The sequence below is a fragment of the Anopheles ziemanni genome, chromosome 3 (assembly GCF_943734765.1).
Source record: "Anopheles ziemanni chromosome 3, idAnoZiCoDA_A2_x.2, whole genome shotgun sequence".
NCBI classification, from domain to species: domain Eukaryota; kingdom Metazoa; phylum Arthropoda; class Insecta; order Diptera; family Culicidae; genus Anopheles; species Anopheles ziemanni.
Genome location: NC_080706.1, coordinates 75,520,231 through 75,526,235, shown reverse-complemented (window position 1 = coordinate 75,526,235; position 6,005 = coordinate 75,520,231).

Below are 6,005 nucleotides of genomic sequence, written 5' to 3'. Positions count from 1 at the left end.
TCGTATGCCCTTAACGGGCAGGAATGACCAACAAGGTCGATACGCCAAGAAAATCTTTGCATCCAGCATACGCATAGCAGCAACGGGTACAGTGGAGAGAAAACAATGGAAAAACATGGTGCCATTAACTTGATGTGTTATCGTCAGCCCAAACAAAACTCTCGCTCCCACACACAAATCGTGGCCCTTTTCGTCCTAACTTCCGCTTCCTGAAACCCGGTAGAGATGGAGCCCGTGGGCAACGGCATGTTAAACGCCATACAATTTGCAACAAACCAAAAAAAACTCAAAGAATCTCAAAGGGATGGCAGAATCGAACAATATCTATATATTCCTGCCACCCAATCTTTGCCATTTCCTCCCCACATTGCTTTGAACAACCGGGTGCAAACAATCGCGTGTGATCCTTTAGTGCATATAGTGTTACAAAATCTCGACGGCAACATATTAACGAAACATGCCGCAAGTAGTAATCGAACGCGCGAGTAAGGCAACAACAAAAGTAGGAAACAGAATGATGCACAAGGGATAGTTCTTCTTAACCCTTTTTGGGGATAACACAGAAGCCACCGGCATCAGCTAGCATCCTTCCTAAGGCTTCTCTTCTCGAATAAGGACTACGTCGTACGGAACAAAAGAAAGATCGACAGGTGTTAATGTTTGGTTTGTGGTCACACTGCATACTGCTAGTTGCATGAGTTCACGAGGAAAGCACTGAAAGCAAATACTCATTTTACAGCAACTTTCATAGCAGAAAATGTGCACGGTGGTCAGCATATGTTTTCGTTTAGCTTGAACGTCACTTTGTTCAAGGTGATCTTCGAATAATCCTTTATTCTTCTGCTTTTTTCTCAGTGCCATAATTTACCCAAAACCCTTCCCATTTCGAAATCAGAATGTGCGGGGTCAGGTGTACGAGCTGTTGACCTATCGTCAAGCGATTCGATCGAAAACAAGTAGACCCCCGCTCGGGGAATTTGTTGAAGCTGGTAGCTGTTTTCCAATCCTACATATCAGAGTGTATGGAAGCAAGGAAACGGGGTTTTGCATAGCGCGATAGAAAGCACACAGCGAACATATTGTTGAGTTGAGTCACCATCATCATAGCGAAACGACGTGCCATTAAACATTGGTTTGCGCTAGTCCTTTAAATGCCAAACGAAACCGAGCAGCGTTTTCTTAGCAAAAATCTCCAGAACCATGGGACTAATGCTCCGAAGTATACCATTCTAATATACCAATACCGAGTGTTTCTTGTTTAAGTGAACAGTTTGAACGCTATCACAACGGGAGACATCGTTTCGAGTGGAGGAATCGAAACAAAACCATTACTAACTGGCCATATCTCAGTGCCACCGGTTCGTTTAGTACAGTAGCCACTAACTATCAACCTTTAAACGGGTACAACTGAAGGGAAAAATGCAAGCCAGTTTAAAATGCATTCGTTTGAATACTTGTATGTTCTTGTTTTTTTTTGCGAAAAAGTGATTCATTGAATGCTTCCAAACCCCCGGATTTACCCCAATCGCAATCCGCGCTGAAAGGAATTCCTCAATACTTCCTCTCCTTGTACAGATAGGTGAGCATCAGAAGAAGAAAAATATCTAAACAAGCTCCACTGTTTATATAGCGCCAACGGTACGTGTGTGCGTGTGTATCTATAAGCTTCTTTTTTCTTTTGTGTGTGTTGTTCTCTGTTTGCCCATCATACAAATCGGTGTTGTTTGTCCGTTCCAGTTCGTTTCCGTTGCCATTTGGTTTACGAGTTAGATGTTGACAGAGCAGCAAAAGAAATTCAAGAACAAACCAAGATTGTAAAGCAAAACGCATATATATCTATATATACATACATACATAAATATATATATATATACACACCTACTCAATAGTCAACAGGTAGAAATGAAACAGGGGAAAGTGACGGACGACGTACGTAGGCAAGCCAAGTAAGAAAAAAAAATAAAACGCGCATAACAAACGCGTGTTCGTCACATCAGTTCAAGGAAACAAAAAACACTAGATGAAGATTGTTGGAAGAAAAACAAATAATAAAGAATAATAGAAGAAACACGAGGGTCCCAAAGTAAAGCAAAAATAAAAATGAACGAACAAATCAAAAAAACATATGACACAATGAAACCAAACTAACAAACACAAATGTGGGTGCACGTAAAAGAGGGCAAAAATATATATATATCAACTGTGATAACAAACTGAAACAAAAGAAAAACAAAAATAAACAAACATTGTATGCGGCCCGGGGGGGGGCTAACTGAAGACGTAAAACATTAAACATACCCTCACACAGCTCTTAGTAGTCATGCGAACGTACAACAAGTGCGTGAATAGAAACCGTAGGGCAGATGGAAGTGTAAAAAGCAGACACTAACGAAAGGGCTATACGGTAACGGAAAACCTATGTCTTGAACAAAACCTTCCGCTCCTGTCGGCAAAAAGATCGCTAACAGTTGTTTCCTTACGCAAAATTCAATAGTGTCCAACAAGACGTACATCGGTATAAAAGGATGTGTTTTGTTTCGGAGGAAAAATGTAAATTTAATTGTGCTTTGCTGCAGAAGGATGCCAACTCCAAGCCACAAACACACACACACCCATACAACAAACTGCATACCAAATAGAAACTCAAAACAAGTGGCAAACCGTGCTGTAGTTAAGGGACGGATGGACGATGAGGAAGGTTAGTTTAACGGTGTGGGACGAAACAAAACAAAAAAAAAACACGCGCATACAAACAACAAATCATGCATTACATAGTATTAAATTAATTAATTTATTGCCTTAACAAAAAGTAGCTATTAAACGACGATAAAAGTAAAACAAGACAGTAAAAGCGAGCAATAGGAGGGATGCAGGAGTGAAGGCCTGGGGGGAAGCACACACACACACGCGCTTGTTATTGTAAGGACGGTAGGAAATATATATATATATATATATACTTATGGTAAACGTTCAATTTTTGGAACAACTTCCGGAAGAAACGTGATTTTCGGTAACCTACACATCCAGGAACGTGCGCTGGGAGATGTTTCCCGAGTGTATTTACAATAAGATACAAAAAAATTACAAACAATCTCAAACACACATACATACAGACACACGCGCGCGCGTTAAACAACCAAACCAGGATATCGTCAGGAGCAGCAGCAGCAATAACGATGTAGCGAGGTTTGCATTGCGTTCAATAATTCAAGCATAATCAACCTATTCCCAACTATTAAACTGTAGTAAAGAAGAAAAACAAGTCGATGTAAACGAGCAAGAAAATCTGGACGAACGTAAAATGTTCAAATCAGTCAAGGAGTGGAATCAGTAGAATGCAGATACGCAAAACCACGATTGTGAACGATGACGACCTTGCAAAACATGCGAACAGCCTTGAGGGGAAAGAAGAAAAAACATGGGCAAGCCACAGCAGAACATAGGAGAAAAAATAGAAAACATGAGAAGACTTATTTTACATCATTATTAATTATTACGATTATTGATAAAAAGAAAACAAATATTATAGTAAACGTAGAAGGGTACGGTTTGGACGATAGAAGAAATGAACAACACACCCGAGCAAGAACGGGGGAAGAAATCGAAAAGAGACTAAAACAGTAAAACAAAAATGGAATCAGATAAGTCAGTTCAAAAAGAAAATCCATAATATCTAGTATAGCATGAACGACAAAGTTATTTGCGCTGGAAATCAGTAGGTCAGTAGCAATAACGTTACACAAAAAAGAAACACGTGTTAAACTAGAAAGGGTATCCTTCTAGGCAAACAATAGTGGAAAAGAAACACACAAGAGGAAAGAATGCAATCGAATCGGTTATTTCGCTTATCAGTAAAAGGCAGCGTGGTCAAATCAAAAGTAAAATTTAATAGGCGAACGATTAAGAACACAAAATAGAAAAAGGGGCAATGCGAACGGGATGCTCATATACTGCATGCGTTACCAACCTTCAACGTTTACCATTAATTAAAACTGCAAAAGTAAGAATAAAAGCCAACTATTTACCATCCTATCGTAGCATCATTGAACTTAAGCATCATAAACACAAACACAAACCTACACAGGGAATGAAGATTAGAGAGAAGGGGGAAACCCCAAGAAAGCTTTTAAAGGACTTTCCGGTGGTACACGCATACAAACGAACTCATTTCAATAGTAGTCCAAACATTTATAGATAATCTTGCATTTAAAAAAAACGTGTAGCATAAGCGATGCACATTTCTACAACATTAACTCGTCTCTACGCTCGCTCGTACATATTACATTGCCATTATCAACATCTTCCTGACAGAAAGACACACACACACACACATGGAATATGGAACAATTGCCATTATTTAGATGCCAAGTAATTTGTTTGATTAAGGACTTTAAGATAGTTAAGTTGTACATTTCCATAGACAAAATACACCATTCATGCTTTGGCTTTGTGGGTTTTTTTGGAGATTCCAGCCTTCGCGTTTTTTGTTTCACTTTGGTACACAATTTAAGCTTCTTCGTTTGGTATTTTTTATTTTTGTCAATACGTTTTTTTTCGATTTTCGCTTGTAGGAAATTGACTTAGAACAACAAACGTTGCTCTACTGAAATAATGGAAGGGGACCCAACATGCGTAAGGATAGGAACGGAGTTAAGCATTGTTAACAGAAACTATTAAACAAAACGTAAAGGAAAGTAAACAATAAAAAAACAATTGGTAGACATTGACTTTTTACCATCAACGCAACAAATTATTCACACAAACACACAATTATACACATCCATACATCCAAACTAGTTCTTATTTAACCTAAAGTCCAAACGGAAATAATCTCTAAAGAAAACATGAAAAACTAGGCAAACGCAGCGCTAAATAATCTAACGAAAATACTACTACTCTTCAATCTTTGTTATTATTTAAATATTTCGCTTTCTCAAATCCGCTTATCTCGCGCGCTCGCGTTCTCCTTCTCTTTATACTCAAAAATGAAATCCAGATGAGAACAGCAGAGTGTAACAAGGGCAAGTGGCCTCGTCGAGTGCATAGAACGGCAAAAGGTCCACGTAAAAATAATCGTAAGCAAAGGTAACGAAAAGCGGAAAAAACTAAAAAATATTAGTAATGGGAGAAATGGGAAAATTAAACAAAAAAAAAGCCAGTTCACTTTAGGTAAGTAGTGCGTAAAACAAGCAAACCGATATTGCAACAGGGCGAAGAACAGTAGCATCTAAGCAGCAAAGCAAAATTGAGGAACCAAAAACAAAAACAAAACCGACAAAATCGAAAGAAGTTATCAAAGAAGCGAGCAGGTGTGTTTTGGCCATTATTGAGAGTTTTGAGTATATAAGGTCACCTTTGTTTGAATCGGATTCGAAGGGGACAAGAAACATAAAACAAACATGGAAATGTAGACGATAACACAAATTAACAAAGCGCGAAACGTAATGCAACTTTTAGAGAATAGTTTTAAAAGGGCTAACGAGCTGAGAACATTTAGAGCAAATGAAGAAATGCATAAGAAATTAACAAAAAAAGGCAACATCAAATATACAACAGAAGAAAGAATGCAACTAGTGGTAACAGAAGATGCAAAAATAGTAACAGTACTTCATAGCGACAACTACAAAAAGCCATCCGAAAACCGTTAGGAAACAGGAAAACGTGTTTAAACAAAATCTACTACTGAAAAATCAACCGAAAAAGGGTGCGGATAATAAACTAATGTGAGGTACATTCATGAAAATGAAACAACCCAACAAAACGAATCAATGCTATCAAACCGGCAGCATGTAGAAACACAAAACACACAACACATACTCAACTGACCGAACCATGGATAAACCGCAAAAGGGTTTGGACGGCAGTACAAGCATAGCGAAACTGAACGGAAGTAACTAATGAAACCTAGGACGAAGCAAATGCATGAACATGAACATAGTAATAATAAAGAATGAAACAAAAAATACAAAACGAGCAGGTTAGCAGTTTTCCATTGAAAAAAATAA